The sequence below is a fragment of the Rattus rattus genome, chromosome 3 (genome assembly GCF_011064425.1).
Source record: "Rattus rattus isolate New Zealand chromosome 3, Rrattus_CSIRO_v1, whole genome shotgun sequence".
Classification (NCBI taxonomy): Eukaryota; Metazoa; Chordata; class Mammalia; order Rodentia; family Muridae; genus Rattus; species Rattus rattus.
Window position 1 is genome coordinate 119,192,285 of NC_046156.1, and position 17,697 is coordinate 119,209,981.

Genomic DNA, 17,697 nt, shown 5'->3' on the forward strand with positions numbered 1-17,697 from the left:
TTAGTTTTCCAGTTCTAACAAAGGCTGTACAGCAAGCAGAGGGCTGTAAATAAGACCGCGCGACCTGCCCTCAACACCTTTTCTCTTGTCAATCATAGCTTTATCATTCAGCCCAAGATTAACCTTTATCTACCAAAATTTTAAATAAAAAAAAAAAAGAGGAAAAGAAGGAGGAGGAGGACGACGACGACGACGAAGAGGAGGAGAGAGAGGGAGAGGGAGGCCCCTGGTCACTGCATGCCTAGGTGACAGAGGTCCTCAGGAGCCTCCTTGAATTGCGATGATGGGCGGGTGTCAGGATGCACAGACCCTCACACTGGTCTTCCCAAACACACTCTCAGGCTGAGAAGCCTCTGTTCCCCACTGCACTGCTCATCCCCACAGGGCCTGGCTCCACGAATCAAACAGCCATCCATCATCCTTTCCTCGGCTTGGAGGGAATACGCGCGCCAAAAATCACCTGTACTAAGTTTCTGGACTGAAAAATACCTATCTCTTCTACTAAGTGCAGAGAAAAGAAAAGCAAAACAAATACAAACCAAATCAACCAGCCAACCAAACAAGCAACAACAACAACAACAACAACAAAAACCCCACAGCCTCCACAGCGACAAAACCCTCTCCTGAGCGTGGGATGGCGAAGGCAATGTCGTTCGATTTGTCATTAGAGGGCGCCAGAGAGTAGCCCACCGCCCTAGCCAGCTTTTCACAGCCCTCCCAGCTCCCAGCCTCGTCAGCCTCTGTATTCCCTCTCAGGTAATAGTTCTTGATAATCCTGCCCCCTTGCGTTTCTATCTCCCTCTATTTCAGTTGCATAAAGAATGAGGGTTCGTCATGTCTCCTGCCTCACTTTTTAAAAAAATGCAAGCTCTTTCTTACCCCAATTACAGGCGCCCCCCCCCCGCCCCCAAGTACCAACGGGGATTGAAGTGAGCCCTTCAGTATCTGTACCTTTCATTCCAAGTCACTGCGGTCTGCACAGGGCTCTTAGTAGGAGAGCAATACTAGAATTTAACAGTTTTAAGATGGAAACCCGAAATTTTTCATTATTGGATTTACCTATGGGGACTCACGGATGTTTCTTAGTGTTCACTTAAAGAGAAATACACACACCCCTTTCATCCATCCATACAACACCTTGATGACGTTCAGACCTTAAAACTATCTGCTCAAAAGAGAATAAAATGTCACTTCAGTTCTGCATTTGTTAAAGAGATCTTAATTAGCATTTAATTCCAAACTTAACACCTTCAGACTTAAATCGGCCTGCGTTTAATAATTGCCACACAGGGTGGGTATCCAGTTCTCTTAAAGGTCACACACACACACACACACACACACACACACACACACACACACACAAAGAGGCAGAATGAGAGGAGAGGAAAGTGAGTGAGTGTGTGTTGGGGGGTGGGGAGAGAGAGCTAGCCTTGAATGTCAAAGTTGCAAGCTACTTACGTCCATGCCAGAGCAGGGTGTTGTCTTGTAGCAGTTTGATTGGCAGGTAAAAAAGCACTGAACGTGAAGGCTCCGGAGCCTCTTGTCAGCCCAAGCTGGATCACTCCTCACCGGACAGAACGAGTTGAAGGAGCTCGCACTTCCCCGCTCTTCCTCCATCCAAGGCACGGAGAATCCATTTCGGCTTTTCTTCGACCAGTCTCTCCCATCAGCGTCCTGCCTTACCCGCACCGCCTTCCACCAGCCTCCAAGACCTAGCCTAGCTTTGCCTCTGCAATCCCCTGCAACAAGAAAAATCGTTTATGGCTTAAAACCCCAAATGGCTGATTTTTTAAAAGAGAGCGAGAGAGAGGGAGAGGGAGAGAGAGAGGAGAGAGAGAGAGGGTGAGGGGGAGAGAGAGGGGGAGCGAGAAGAATGCACCCAGAGAACAACAAAAAAGTCAGTTATCCTAACATTGCTCTGTCCCCCACCGTACAGAAGAATAAAAAAAAAAAAAAAAAAAAAACAAGCTTTATGTTTTTCAGTGGGTATTCAAAGATAATTTGATGCCATTGTTTCTGCTACAGATGGTTCTTTTAAATACAATAACACGGCTCTTTGTGCAAGCTACTCACAATAAAATCCAAAGCGTTCCCCTGAATAACCATTTTGTTCTCTCTTGTATGGGGCCAACAAAAGATTCCGTGAGGTAATGGGTTCTGTTTATTGAAGCCCATAGAATAGGGGTTTGATAAAGATTTTTTTTTTTTTTTAAGCAGAAGACCTTGGAAGGTCGGGCTGATCTCTTCATATTTTTTATTAAAATATTTGTCCAATACATTATTCCTTGGTGCAGCTGCAAGCTTCCTCCTCAATTCTTAATCAGCCCAAACATCTGTCTCTTGAAGGCTTTAAAAATCTGCAATTGTATCAGTAGTGCAGTAACCTTATGAGACCCTAAATCTTCAGTCTCAGTGCAGGCTTGAAGGCGATGCAGTTTCAACTGGGTGTGGGTGAAAGGAGGGTTGGAGGAGAAGAGACAGGCAATCTCAGTTTCAATGACTTAAGGAGATGTGGCTTCCCTCTCCTCCCCAGGCTGGCTGACCATGCTACCAGATGAATCAGACACATGCATATCAACAAGGACTTCTTCCATCCTGAGATGAGCCTCCTCCCCTCTGCCAGCATCCTCGGTGTACACAGGAGGAGCAGGGGGCAAGGCATTCTTTTTTTATCCCAGCTGTCCTTCCTCTCTGCTAATCTAAAAATCCTAGGCTGGGAGCCTAGGTTGAGTAGAAGCAGTTAAAGGTCAGTCTCTGACACTCAATGAATCCTACTCTTAGCTCTCTTTGATTCATCCCTAGCTACTTGTGACTGTGAAGGGTCTCAGGATGGGACTGATGGCCAACCTCCTGCTGCAGCGCCTGTCTCTCAGGGTGGCCCTTACAGCCAGCTGCTCCCTTTCTTTCTGTCGCTTCCTCTCACTTAGGAAACCCAACGTGAGAACTCAAGGAGGGTCGGAATGAACCGCAGCAGCGCCCCCACACTGGCACAGGGGAAACTGCAGGGAAGTGGTGAGTTTCTGGTGAGCCTTTCTGGATACTCGATGATGCTCTTTCTGGATACATGGAGGGTGCGCTGCACTTTAGGCCTGCAAGAGCCCAGAGCCACAGTCACTACTTTCCTGACTTGTGCTGTCTGCGTTATTTGAGGCAAGACAACAGTCTAGGAAAATCCCTTTCATTTTAAAAACAAGTTTCAGTGAAATTTTCCCAACCCTCCCCTTTATTACTCCTTTTCTTCTCAGAAATCTCCCAAATAAAAGTCACCCAAACAGATCCTTAATAAACATGATATCATCTTCTTTCTTTTCCTTTAGGAAAAAAATTCTGTTATCGGTTTACAAGTGGACATCTCACAAGGGATTTGGGGAGGGTGGTTACATGAATGTTAGAAAAAAAAAACCTTGGCAGCAAAATCATTTTAGGGCTTATTTCTCAATAATTTAGTTTCTAAATTATTTAAGATGGAGTTTCACAATGCAGCCCTAGTTGGCCTGGAACTCACTATGTAGACCAGGCTGGCTTCATTGCCTCTGCCTCCAGACTCTTGGGATTAAAGGGGGTGTGCTATCTCACCTGGCTTAAATTATTTATTGTATATTGTATAAATTGTTGAGATAAGCAACTTAATATAAGTCTGAAAAGAATAAAATTGTGTCTGTATTTTATAAAGTTATGCCTCTCTCTCTCTCTCTCTCTCTCTCTCTCTCTCTCTCTCTCTCTCTCTCTCTCTCTTTCTCGCTGGTGGTATTTTTGGTACAGGTTTTCCTGACTATCCTGGAGCTAACTCTGTTGACCGGGCTGACCTCGAACTCAGAGATCCGCCAGTCTCTGCCTCCTCAGTGCAGGGATTAAAGGTGAAGTTAAGCATTTCTTAAGACTGGTTGAAAAGGTGAGCTCCAACTGGTGCTGTAGCAGCTGGATGGTAAAGCCCTCTCCTTGTATGCATGAGGTCTTAGGTTTAATCCCCAGTGCTGCCAGCAAGAAAAGACCTTGAGCCTGTATGTGTGTGTGCAGGGAGGGAGGGATCTTTAGGACTGGCACAGAACATGTGGGTATTTTCCACCTGGGGCACTGTGCGAATGGGTGGGGCACCATACAGTTAGTAGGAACACTTCTAATAACTCTGGGGACGAGGAAGGCAAGTGTGACTCAAATGCCCACGTTGTCATAGCAACTAACTCTGGAAAGACCAGAGTGAACCACTGTACCGCTCTCCCTATGTTTCCACTATTTAGATTCACAGGCTGTGGTCAAAGTTTCCCCCTGTTTTACATGAACTGAAGAAGACTCAAGCTGATGACTTCTCTCCACTGAGGAATCTGAGACTAGACCTAAGGCTCTGGCTATCTTACAAGCTGAGTCTGTACCGTCCAGACCTAGGATGTTTAAAATTAGTTGTCCCTTGTCTCCTGTAAGCAATCAAGAAGGTGTTCACCTGCTTGTGTGTGTGTGTGTGTGTGTGTGTGAGAGAGAGAGAGAGAGAGAGAGAGAGAGAGAGAGAGAGAGAGAATGTAAGTCTCAGAAGGCTTAATGTAAAGGCTTTGCACTCAACTAGGAAGCCAACACTGAACTAATTAATGAAGGAAGGAAATGTTCCAACAAGTGATGGCTCAAAGGTCTTTGCAGATAAGAAATCTGGATTCAGTGGAGAGCTACGAGGAAAGGAAGGAAGCGGGGGGTGGGGGGAGGGAGGGAGGGAGGGAGGAAAGAAAGGAGATGGTGGAACAGGTGGAAATAAGGAAATAAGGAAGAGATTGAAGAGAGGAGGGAGGGAGGAAAGAGAGGCTTTCTATAGTAAGGGACAAAGCTAACTAATCTTCCACCCCGCCCCTGCCCCCATGTTTGGGGCAAAGAGCCACTAAAAGGATGCTAGAGGCCTGGGAAGAGGCAGCTGCTCTCTGGGTATTTAGATAGGCTCTTTGGGACCTAGGCTAAGTCCTGCAAGTCTTCCATTGGGGAGAATGGGTGAGGTTCCTTCAGAATGGGAGTGGCTAGCTCTCAACAGGAATAGATCAGGATGAGGAAAGGAAGAGGGAGGGAAGGAGAAAGGTGGAGCACCTTGTGGTCCAGGAGCAGTACAGAGCATCCGGCTTACAGATAGGCAGCCCATGAAGCCTGCAGCTTCCATTGGCAGAAGCCCTCAACCATCCACACTCTGCACTCAGCACCCATCCATGCTCTCCACAGGGAGAGCAGGATTGCTGGGATCTGAACAGGACATGGTGATAGTGACCTGCTGGCTTGCCCCAGGTCAGGACTTGCCCCAGCCTGAGGAAGTGCTCCTGGCAAGCCAAGAAGGGAAGGGACTAGCCACTTCAGGAGGTTAGATGTAAGCATAGGACACCCTCCAAGTGTTCTCTTGGACCTAAACCCAAATGTGGCTACAGGGAGGCTAATGATGTCCCTGTAAGGCACCACCTGAGGGAAGACAGGACTTAGGATCCAATTGTCTGAGGGCTGAGCACCCTCTGAACTGCAAACCACCACAGAACCGAAGGCGTCTTCTCGGCGGTCCTGTCTCTGCTATGGCCAGCCTTAGCCAACTTCCCCTAGGTTGGAAAGTGGGGTTGGGGTGGCCAAACTGGGTTTCCTTAGCATTCCACCTGGCTCGTGATCAAGTCCCGTGTGGCCCCTGAGGGCCTGGCCCAGATCAGAGAGAAGAAGCCTCTGCAGCAAGGTGCAGAAGCCATTTGTAGGCCATAGCTTTCAAGGTTGCTGTTTTTCACAAGCTTGTATGGGCCCACAGGCTGCTTCAATGTGTGTGTGTGTGTGTGTGTGTGTGTGTGTGTGTGTGTGTGTGTGTGTGTATCTCTGACTACAGGCTCAGACTTTGAAATGACCTTAGAATACTTCTTCCTCTGAGCACACAGTGTGGCCAGACTGGTTTGGGGACGGGAGCTCGGGGATTCTCTAGGGAGGACTGGGTTACCAGAGAGGGAGGACCTGAGATGGAAAGTCTTGCTGGAGAAGACTGCCTACCTCGGAGGGGGCTAGGTCAGCCAATCTGACTCGGAACCAGGAGCCGCCAGCTGTTATGCCTGTCGGCTGTAAGGAGGGCATTTGCTTAGCAAGGCACAGTCTGGCACTCGCTGAAGTTCCTGGTGTTGACAGACAACCTGAACCTAAGAAAGGTGAGCTTTATAACTAAGTGGAAGGTTCAGCAAAAGCAAGGGTTACTGGGAGACTGCACTGTGGTTCCCCTCAGGGATACTTTTCGTCTATGAACGGAGATTATACGAACAGCCATATACTTTATCTGTATATTTGAAAATATCCCTTTTTGCCAGGTATAGTGCCTCACATTTATAATTTCACCACTCAAGAGAGGGAGACCGAGGCAGGATGAATAGTTGCCTTTTATTCAAGACCATCCTAGTCTATATAGAGAGTTGCAGCCAGGAATAGGGGTAAGGCCATATTTTAAAAAAAAAAACAACAAAGAAACAAACCAAAATATGACAGGGGGACTGTGGCCATAGCTTGTGGTAGCGAGCTTGCCTGGTGTGTGCAATGCCTTAGGCCCAATTGCTAGAATCGTGGTAAATAAGGAGATGAATAAAAATAAAACATGAAAAAAATAAATAGTTGGACTCATTCTATACATCAGTATGATTGACAGTTGAAGACACCAATCGAGGAACATATTAATCTCTTCCTAATTTTCCACAAACTTTCGATATCCTTTTGTCTGCCTAAGGATTTTTCCTTTATTGCCTCTCTACAGGAGGTACATATGCTAAACTGCAAAGACTGGTCTACGTCTACAATCTCAGCACCTGGGGAGCTGAAGTAGTGAGACTGTCAGTATCTGGGGCCAGCCTGGGCTACAAAGAAAAACATTCTTGTATCAAAAGAAAAACATGAATAAAGAAAATTAATGAAGACTATTAAACATTTAAACTGTGTTACGACGTTTTTACGAACCTGTTAATAAGTGTCTTAATCTACCTATATATTAATTCACCTGAGTGTTACTCAGAGGCATGGTGGGAGGGAAAGCAGGGGCTGCAGGGTGTGCTCCCAGAGTGTGTCATTGGTACCAGCCATGGGGAAGGCTGCTGCTGGGCAGCGTAAGGAAAGAATCTTTCTGTACCAATAAAATACTAGTGTTACCTGTTAGACCTCGAGACTCATGCGGCCGATGCCATTTTCAAAAGACATGTTTTCTAATCTGTTTTAAAACAGAGTCTCGTATATCTTTGGCTTACTCAAAGCCGGTATGGAACAGCCTTAAATTTCTGAGCCCCTTCATGGCTGGAGAGGTAGCTCAGTGGCTAAGAGCATCGGCTGCTACTTCAGAGCACCTGGGCTCAACAGTCAGCATCCGCGTGGCCGATGGAAATTGAAACTCCAGTTCCCAGGGATCCAACACCTTCTTCTGACCTCCATGGGTAACAGACAGGGGTATGGCATACATACATACATACATACATACATACATACATACATACATACAGGCAAAACACTCATATACAAAATGAAAAAGAAGTAAAAATGTAAACGAAGAAAGAAGAGCAGCAAGACGAATGCAACCTTTTGCTTCTCCTGCCTGAGGAGCTGCAGTTCTAGGTGTTCAACCCCCCCCCCCACCAGCTGACTGCATTATGTACAACTCAAGTTACCAATTCCATCTACCACGCTTGAGTTTTCTGAGCCAAAGTGCTTAGAATTTAACCCCACTCTCACCATCACAGACCCAGGGCACAGCGGTTTGGAGAGGACTCGAATGGCATTCCCTTCCTTCCAGGCACAAGAGCAGGCAGCTGGCTTGGGGAAACTAACTTACTGGGGCTTTGTGGTTGCTGAGATACAATCTCATACAGTCCAGGCTAGCCTTGGACTTGCTATAAAGTTGAGAATGACCATAAACCCTAACCCTTCTGTCTCCACATCCCAAGGGCTAGAATGACGGATGTGCACTACCTCACCAGCCAGGGCTCAGGATTAAACTCAGGCTGTTGGGCCTGCAAGGCAAACATTCTGCCAATGCAGTCACCGCCTCGGCCTCACTCACGAATGGTAAAGACGTCCTCAGGAATTATTATTGTGGCAGATTCTGACAGAAAGGAAGAGCATTCTTGGGGGACTTGTCTAGGAGGAATCAATGACCCAAAGGAACCTTCCACGGAGGGTTTCTATTGCTTTCTCCCCACAGTGCATCCTAACATTCCCTTCCTCTTTGGAGAATAAACAGCATCCTATTCACTGAGGATGAACCCGAAAGGAACTAACCTTGAATCTGGACAGCAACTACTGTCTCGACTTCTCTTAGCAGCATGTGAAGTTGGAATTACTCTAGTCCCCTTTACCTTACAGCATAAAAGGAGATGCTGGGTGCAAGGCCTGTGGCTTCTGAGCTGGGATCAGACTCAGCTTTCTCACGTGACTCTGAAGCACTGTGCGGTCTTTAGAATGCGGTAGACTGAGGCCAAGTGGACTCGAGCAAATATCCCTGATGCTGATGTCTGTGAGCACAGGAGGAAACTGGCTGCACACTTAGGTTCTTGCCTTTCTGTTTTCCTGCAAGACAGACTTTCCCTTTGTCCCTACCCCCTACCCCTGACCACTTGGTTGTAATTTGGATACAGGATCCCACTATGCAGGTCAGGCTGAGTGGATCTCACCATGTAGCTCAGGTTGGCCTCAAGTTCTCAATCTTACTGCCTCAGCCTCTGGAAGGCAGGGTTAGAGCTGAAACAGTCCAATAATTCTGAACCTTAGGATCCTTGATATACTATTGTGTGTATCTTCCTGAACTCCAGAGTTGGGCCTACAGGTTACATTAATTTTTTTTCTTTTTATTTGAGACAGCATCTTAAACATCCCTTCCTGGCCTCAAACTCTTTATTGAGCTGAAGGTGCCTTTGAATTTCTGATCCCCCTACCTCTATCTTCGTAGGGCTGGGGTCACAGGCTAGAGTCACCATACCTAGCTTATGGAGTGCTGGGTCTCAGATTTAGGGCTTTTGAATTTGCCATCAAGACCCTGTCTCCCCTTAGGCGACCCTGGTCCAGGCCACGGCTCCGTGAACTTAGATTATACAATCTGAGGAAGCATTAGCCTTAAAGTCAAAGGTCCGGGAGGGAAATAGAGAAATAGCAGGGCATATGTTGCTAACTAACCTTACTAAGGACTGCAAACTAGAGAGTGTTTATGTTTGTGTTTTCTCAGAAAGGCAGCGGAGGATTCTGCTTTGTGTGCGCACTCCATAGGTGATGACTTCCATCAAAACTGCCCTTCAAGGTCAGTAGCCCTTATTTTAAGTCAGCAAAATATAAAATAAACATTGTTATTTTAATAGGTGCTCTGGACGGTTTAATTTGTATCTCATATAGAATGAAACATATGGTGAGCAAGGTATAATAGGTATTTTACACTCTGCTTGCCAGCGTGGCAACAGTGGCCAGCTCCTCTCACCGGCAGACTTGCCCATGGTGTGTTTACTGGCTTATTTGAATCAAAATAAAGCTTCGAGTCTGCTGGCTGCACCGCATTATCTATGAGACGTTAATCCTGCGAGCAAATCCTGTATCTTCTAGAACTGGCTCTTTTGTTTGGGATTACTGAGAGCTTAGTTTATAACAAAGAAGGAGGAGGCATCTTTCTCCTCCTCATAATTAAGTGTAGGGACTAATTCAGAAACAAACCCAGAGAGATGTACTACTTAGAGTTATATTTCTATGCAGAATGGAGAGGAAATGGGGTGGGCCAGACACCTGATTGTTAGCAGAAGGTTTACACTATTAGATAAGTGTACTACAGGATTCCGACCCATTAAAATGAAGAGCAGCAGCCAATGAGGCACCGAGAGAGCCTCCGCCCAGGGCAGCGATTCTGCAAGGAGGATCTGAAAGTTTGTCTGTGAAGAGAAAGTGCTCGGGTCGGGCTTGATTTGCTGTGCGCTGAGCCTGGGTGTCATTTGTCTTCCTCTTCCGTTACTCTAAGAGGCTACGAAATTCATAGTTGTCCCGTGCAGAGTCATTAAGTGAGAAATAAGTGGAGCAAAAATACTTCTATCCATTAGGAAAAAGCACGCAACTTTCCCTCACTAGAATTGTCAATGTTTCGCCCCCCAAGGGGCACACGATTTTACAGATGTACAGATAACTCGAATGTGCGTGCAAAGGAAGGGTTTTACAGAACGATACAGGCTGCTTAACAATCCGCGTGCGAACTGATGTCTGTTTATTGATGGAGAAGGAAAACAGGCTGACTGATCAACGTCACCAATATTAACTGTCACAGACAGGAATTGGAGGATGTCTGTAAAACCGAAACAGACTGCACTGTAACAGGCCCTCCGACTTTGAAACCATCTAGGCAAAGTGACAGTTCAGAACATCTGCTAGCCTTCTGTTGAGCCTGCACTAGAAGTCATGGGGTGCACAGCTGTAGGCATTTCAGCCTTTTCTCCCCCAACATCTGTCACAGCAGTGTAATAATGCAGGTAATTATCAACACCTTACACAAACTGTTTGCTATTTCAGCTTTGAGAAAGAGTAAAATTAGCGTTCCGATGATTGGGAAAAAAAATGGAGATAAATGTAATTATATTTTTATCTAAAAGTGAATAAACGATCTGATCTTTTAAAAACACACACATTTTACATATTTTCTGCAGCTGACTTGGGTATGTATTGTATTAAAAAGCAAATATCACGCATAGCATTACGTTTGAAAGTAAGGGCAGAGCGAATGAGAGAAGAAAGAAGCCAGCGACCAGCTCTCCCAGCAAACGAAGGTGCTATGGTTTGTGATTAAGAAGTAACATTTGACACATGGACTGACCCAGGGCTCCAACTGCATACGTAGTAGAGAATAGCCTTGTTGGGGCACCAGGGGAAGGGGAAGCCCTTGGTCCTGCCAAGGTTGGACCCCCAGGGCAGGGGAATATAGGGGGGGCAGTAAGGAGGAATACCCGTATAGGGGAGAGGGAGGGAGTGGGAGCTTATGGACGGGAAACTGGGAATGGGAATAACATTTGAAATGTAAGTAAAGAAATATATCTAATAAAAAATAAAAAATAAAAAGTAGCATTTGCTAAAACTACACAATTCTGGCATTAACTGATTGTGTCTTCATAAGAAATTAAAAATTCATTTAAAATACCGCTCTAACACAGTCCACGGTGCTGAATTATTAAAGCCTGCATCTGCCCGCTCCTCTTGCAGTACTAGAATTCTGCATCGATGAAGAAAATGAAGCTGTGATTCATACTGCACCAGCCCAGTGACTGGAAGTCACACACCTTACGTGTACCCAAGGCCCCTTTACTCTTTAAGATCAGCCTGCCTGCAGATCACCTACCAGAGACAGCGCTGGACTGTTTCACAGCTGATCCCTTCAGTCTGTTCAGTTATTTTCCAGCCTAAATCACCCTGAGAGACAAGATTGTCTTGCAAAGTACCTGTTCTAGTGGAAGATGACGGTCAGTGATGCCTTGTCGGGAGACCAGGACTAGAGGGAGCGGTATAGCCGAGCTTTATCATTTACACATGCAGTGTCATGGCTGCCAACTAATTACACACTTCTTTTGTTTCTGCTACAAAAAAGGATGCTACTTTTGTCAGAGGCTGTATGCCTAGTAGGTTCAGGCAAAGACAAGAGAAAAATTGAAAAAGTGCTATTACTTCTACCCACAGTGAAGAAGAATGGTACAGTCATAACCACCATCCCAAAGACCACAGTTTGCTAAAGTTTCTGGGTTGTCACAGAAAGATGTAAGAAGGGGCTGGAGATCCTAATTACATTTCTGTTGCCATGATAAAGCACCATGACCAAGGCAACTTAGAAAAGAAAGTGTTTAATTTGGGGGTTATGGTTCCAGAGAGTTAGAGTCCATTACTATCATGGGGTGGGGGGAACATGGCAGCAGGCAGACAGGCATGATGCTCGAGTAGTATCTGAGAGCTTACATCCAAGCCACAAAGCACAGGAGAGAGAGCTAACTGGGGATGGTGTGGGCTTTTTTGAAACATCAGAGCACACCTAATAACACACTTCCTCCACCGGGCCACACCTTCTAACTCTTCCCAAACAGTTCCACCAACTGGGGACCAAGCATTCAAAGTTCTGAGCCTGTTATTCTCATCCAAACCACAACAGATGGCTCAGCAGTTAAGAGCATTGGCTACTCTCGCAGAGCTTGATGCTCACCTCCCACATGATGGCTCACAATGGTCTATGACTTCGGTTCCAGGGACTTCAACACTCTCTCTTGTCCTTCACAGGACCCAGGCATGCAAGTGGTCCACAGACATATATACAGGCAAAACATTCATACACATAAGATAAAAATAAAAATAAAAGTTAATATGGAGAGCTCATTAAAAAATGAAGAAAGATATAAGGAAAGGGAATCATGAAGAGTGCTGGGTGAGAATTGTTCTCAAACATGCGGCAAAATGAAACAGTTTAGTCACGATTGTATGTGTTCAGCATTATTCTTTCTTAGGAGTATCTTATGGAGGATGGATAGTTTGTTAATGGGCTCACTGTGGCAAAATACTGTGTCTCCAACTCATACTCTAATGATCTAGAAAGAGTGGCAGAGGTAAAAGGACGTTAGGGGTAAAGATGACTTTGTGGTTGTCGTGGTTCATGCCTGTATTCCCAGCACTCTGGAGGCTAAGGCAAGGATAGAGAGTGAGCTCTCTTCTCAAACAGCCATCAGACTGAGCAAACCCCCAAACCAAACAAAACCCAAGAGTAAAGGTAAGAAAAAGAACAAGGAGAGCTGGAGAGATGGCTCGGTGGTTATAGAGCACTGCCTGCTCTTCCAGAGGTCCTGAGTTCAAGACTCAGCAGCCACATGTCTGAAGACTGCTATAGTGTACTTACATATAATAAATAAATAAATCTTTTTCCTTTAAAAGGAGAAAGGAAGGAGGTATTGATGGCCAAACAGATGAAAGTTTAGGTGCTGTAAAGGTGATGGTTTCTACAGAGAGTCTTGGAAAGAGAAATATTTTTAAATTGTAAGCTTAAAGTTTGGTTTTGAAACCTGTTGAAGTGGGCTTATTTGATACGTTTCAATGTCCTGCTTCGGTATATTTTGAAGTCCAGAAAAAGGGAAGAGAAGAAAGAAACTGAGTTTCTGAATGGCTTGGTGAATGATTTCATGTCTTGGCCTTTGTGAGGGCATTGCTTTTCCTACCTGGCTAAAGCAGGAGGAACATATCAGCAACTGCAGATAATATCAAGATGATTGTGCTAGAGCGGTGGTTCTCAACCTTCCTAATGCTGCCACCCTTCAATATACTTCCTCATGTTGTGGTGACCTCCAACCATAAAATTATCTCATTACTAATTAATACCCAGTCTTGCTATTATGAATCATAATATAAATATCTGATACGCAGGATATCTGATATGTGATCCTTGTGAAAGGGTCATTCATCCCCAAAAGGGTCCCACTAGTGCCCCACTGTGCTGGAACAACCCCCTGACGTGGGACCATGTGAGGAAATGTTCAGAATGCATTGTGAGCACCAGGGGCCCTGTCTACAAGCATCCTCTTCCTATTTAGAGAACTCTGTTCTTGGTGGAATAGGCTCGGACTCTTGGGGTGATCTGTTTCACAGGTCTTTGGGGCGCACAGTTGGCAGCCCGCCCACATCCCTTTCCTCTTTTGTGTTATCTTCGGTCCCTGAATGAGCCCACTGCCTTCCTCATCTTTCATGAAGAGTTTGGCTATGGGTCCATCTTCCCCGGGTATGTCCTAGGCTAGCCCCATCCTTCTGCTTTTTGAAATCTGAAATAAATGGCTCATAAATTGATCCACCAAGACAAATAGGTGACTGATAACAACATCAAATGCTTACTTTAGAGAAAGGAAACAGATTGTAGCCATGTTTGTCTTTTTTTTTTTTTTTATAGACATGAACTCCTTGGCCTTTGCAGATGCCTGTCTTTCTCCCTAAAGCTCGCTATATATGATAGTTATCTCCTATGATTAAAATTTGGTTTGGGGGGTTCTACTAGCAACAGTGATGGAGGACAATCAGAGGGTCTTTTTGTTTCTGAGATAGGGCTTTTCTATGTATCTCTGGTTAGCTTGTGAACTCACTATGTAAACCAGTCTGGCACTGTACTCAAAGACATTCCCCGGCCTCTGCCACTGTCTTAGTTAGGATTCACTGCTGTGAACAGACACCATGGCCAAGGCAACCCTTATAAGGACAGCATTTAATTGAGGCTGGCTTACAGGTTCAGAGGTTTAGTCAGTTATCGTCAAGGTAGGGACATGGCAGCATCCAGGAAGGCTTGGTGCAGGAGGAGCTGAGAGTTCTCTGTCTTTATCTGAAGGCTGCTAGCATGATACTGGCTTCCAGGCAGCTAGGATGAGGGTCTTAAAGCTCACATCCACAATGACATACCTATTCCAATGAGGCCACATCTATTTCAACAGGGCCACATCTTCTAACAGTGTCACTCCCTGGGCCAAACACATACAAACCATCACAGCCTCCTTGTGCTGGCGTTAAAAGTGCATGCAATTACAACCGACTTAAGATTAGAGTTTTTAGATATCAATTTTCTCTTTCCTGATATTTATTATTATTATTATGTTAAAGAGACAACTCTAAAGGCAACACTCATCTGTTCTACCACATTAAGAAATGCTCCATATTAAATTCTCCATATTTTGGCCCACAAACACTTGGTATGTACCAAGTCAGCACGCACACACACACACACACACACACACACACACACACACACACACAGAGAGAGAGAGAGAGAGAGAAAGAGAGAGAGAGAGAGTTTCTCTGCATAGCCCTGGCTGTCCTGGAACTTGCTCTTGCTTTGTATATCAGGCTGGCCTCAAACTCACAGAGATCCACTTGCCTCTGCCTCCCGAGTTCTGAGACTAAAGGCGTGAGCCAGCACACCCAGTGGGTCTTCTTTTGTAGAAGGGGACATTAGTAGCATAGATTCTTAGAGCCTTAAAGTAGTGCTAAAGGAAAGAGGCCTGCACCCCTTGAGTCTATTTGAAAAAACGCCCAGCTTTCAGCTTCTCTATCTTTATCACTAGCGTTTCTCAAGACAGAGCTTAGCGGTGTAGTTCACTGTTCATAAAACGGGTCTTTAATGCTTCCAGCATCGTAGCAGCCTGCTTGTTTTCACTGTTGCAGCCTCACTGGAGGAACTCTGCAATGTTCTGTCAATCAAGGATCATAGGGAGTGGTTTTGAGTGTAAATGATTATTAGCGTTACTGTGATAGAGCTAGAAAGATTTGGAAGAATCTCACAATGTGAGGGGTAGCCTTGAACCAATAAAAAGAAGAACTGAAAGCTATGACAGGGTACTTTTTTTTTTCAGAGCTGAGGACTGAACTCAGGGCCTTGCCTAGCAAGCACTCTCCCACTGAGCTAAATTTCCAACCCCATGACAGGGCACTTTATCAGAAACCTTCCCTCGAGCTGTGTATGGTGGTACACACCTGTAATCCCAGCACATGGGAAGTAGATGCAGAAGGATCAGGGGTTCAAGGTCAACCTTAGCTACATACCTTATACTGAGTTCAAGGCCAGACTGGGTAGCATGAAATAAGAGATAGATAGATAGATAGATAGATAGATAGATAGATAGATAGATAGACAGACAGACAGATAGAGGATGGATAAATAGATGATAGATAGACAGATAGATGATAGATGGAAAGATATATAGATGATAGACAATGGATACATAGATAGAGGGATAGGTAGACAGGTGGGTAGATAGAGGGATAGATGGATGGATGGATGGATGGGGAGAGATAGAGAGAGAGAGAGAGAGAGAGAGAGAGAGAGAGACTGACTGATTTTCTCTTTTACTCTGTTTTGACCCTCTAGTTAGTTGTCTTCATGTTATATACACAGTATAAATAACTACCTCCCTTCCTCACACTTCCCAACAAGACAGACAGACACACATCTTGATACCCAGTTGATGGAGGCTGATTCTTTGTAGTGTAAAATTCAGTCAGTCCTCTCTACTCCCAACATTTAAAGAAAGGGATTCATGATGTAGTCAGGACTGGCCTTGAACTCATAATTCTTCAACCTCAGCCTCCAAAGGGCAGCCCCACAGGGTGTGTCACCAGGCTCAGTTTAAAACACCACTTGATACTTCAATGGAAGTCTGAGGCCATTAACCAATGTGGACTATTATCAGTATTAACATGGAAAGAGATTGCATCACCAGACCTGTGCAATTCTGTTCCACAGAAAGCAACTGACACACACAGTGCCAGGAGCCAGGCCATAAGCTAGATGTAAGGCACTTACACACCTGTCCTCAGCTGTGCTATTCATTGTAAGTGCTGTCACTTTTGTTCATTCTTGCCTGTAGGCTGACTAATTCTCTGACTCCATAATATCCACAGCACAGACAGCACAAACAGATGTGTATGGGGGTCATGAAAAACACGAAAGGGTGGTGACGCAGGTTGCATTTGCACTCTGCCTGCAGTCAGTCACAGACGCCCTGAGGAGAGGCAGCATCTCCAAACACCACCTTGGCTCCTGTGCCCAGCTTCCATTCACTCCACCTCCCCAGCCAGCTGGCCTGACAGCACACCACCTCATCTTATATTGCAGGCGAAAAGCCAACAAAAACACAATCACACAGAAAAGTCTTTTAAACAGTGAGCACCTCCCCTTCCCCATGGTTCCTGTTCTTTCACATTCCTAGTAGTAGCTTTTAAAGCAGTTTCCCCAACTCTTCGCCTGACTCATTCCATGGCTGGAGTAGATACAGCAAGAGTCTGCTCATCAAGAGACTTTTACACCCACTGTGTCCCTCTACACCTTGTCTCTGCTAAACTAACTCTTCAGGTATGGGCTGGCTTCTTGTCTGAACTATTTTGCATATTCCAAGTCATTTACAACTTAAATACAACTATTTAAGATGAAGTTTGGAGCTGCGTACGTAGAGTTTTTGTTTGCCAAGACGCCTTACTTGTGACTGACTTGTGGGACTCAGTCAAGGTGCATCCAGTTGGGTGTGTAAATGTATAGAGGAAGTCTGGAAGGGATATGGCTCAGGGAGAGAGCGCTTGCCTAGCATGTATGAGGCTCTGGGTTCAATCCCCAGCACTGCAGAAAGCTCCCCGAATAAGCCTTGAAGTAGTAACTGTCAAACTAGTGACACCCTGTGTGGTGGTTTGAATAGGTTTGGCCCCCATAGATTCATGCGTTAGAAGGCTTGGCCATAGAGAGTCGTGGCATTATTAGAGGTGTGGCCTTGTTGGAGGAAGTGTGCCACTCCAGTGTAGAATCACAGTCCCCTCCTGCTGCCTTTGGATCAAGATGTAGAACTCTCAGCTTCATCTCCAGCACCATGTGTGTTTATACCCTGCCATGCTTCCCACCACGATGATAATGGACTGAACCTCTGAACCTGTGAGCCAGCCCCAACTGAATGTTTTCCTTTATAAGAGTTGCCTTGGTCATGGTGTCTGTTCACAGCAGAAAAACCCAAGCTAAGGCACCGTGTTTACTAAGGCACCCAGTTTCCAGGTGATTGGAAAATTTCCCTGTTCTTTTCTCAGGACAAGAAAAAGGTGAAAGTAACAGATATTAGATAGATTGCTAATATCTAAATCTAGATATTAGAAAACCTGACTGTGGTCTGTGAGTAAGGCTCTAAAGGGTTGTTTACACTTGGCCTTTTATAAGTGCACTGGCTGCGTTGTGTGTCAACT

The 17,697-nt window shown here is 45.4% G+C and overlaps 1 long non-coding RNA gene across 3 annotated transcripts in view; it reads right to left on the bottom strand.

Moving 5' to 3' along the window:
• Positions 1-17,697, bottom strand: part of LOC116896944 — a 174,629-nt gene that overhangs the window by 39,081 nt on the left and 117,851 nt on the right. For 2 of the 3 annotated variants that reach the window (XR_004387382.1, XR_004387381.1), the window contains one exon: positions 1,459-1,739. This is a non-coding gene — a long non-coding RNA (uncharacterized LOC116896944). Of the gene's footprint in view, positions 1-1,458; positions 1,868-17,697 lie in introns of those variants that run through there. The other variant, XR_004387380.1, reaches the window with a different exon arrangement.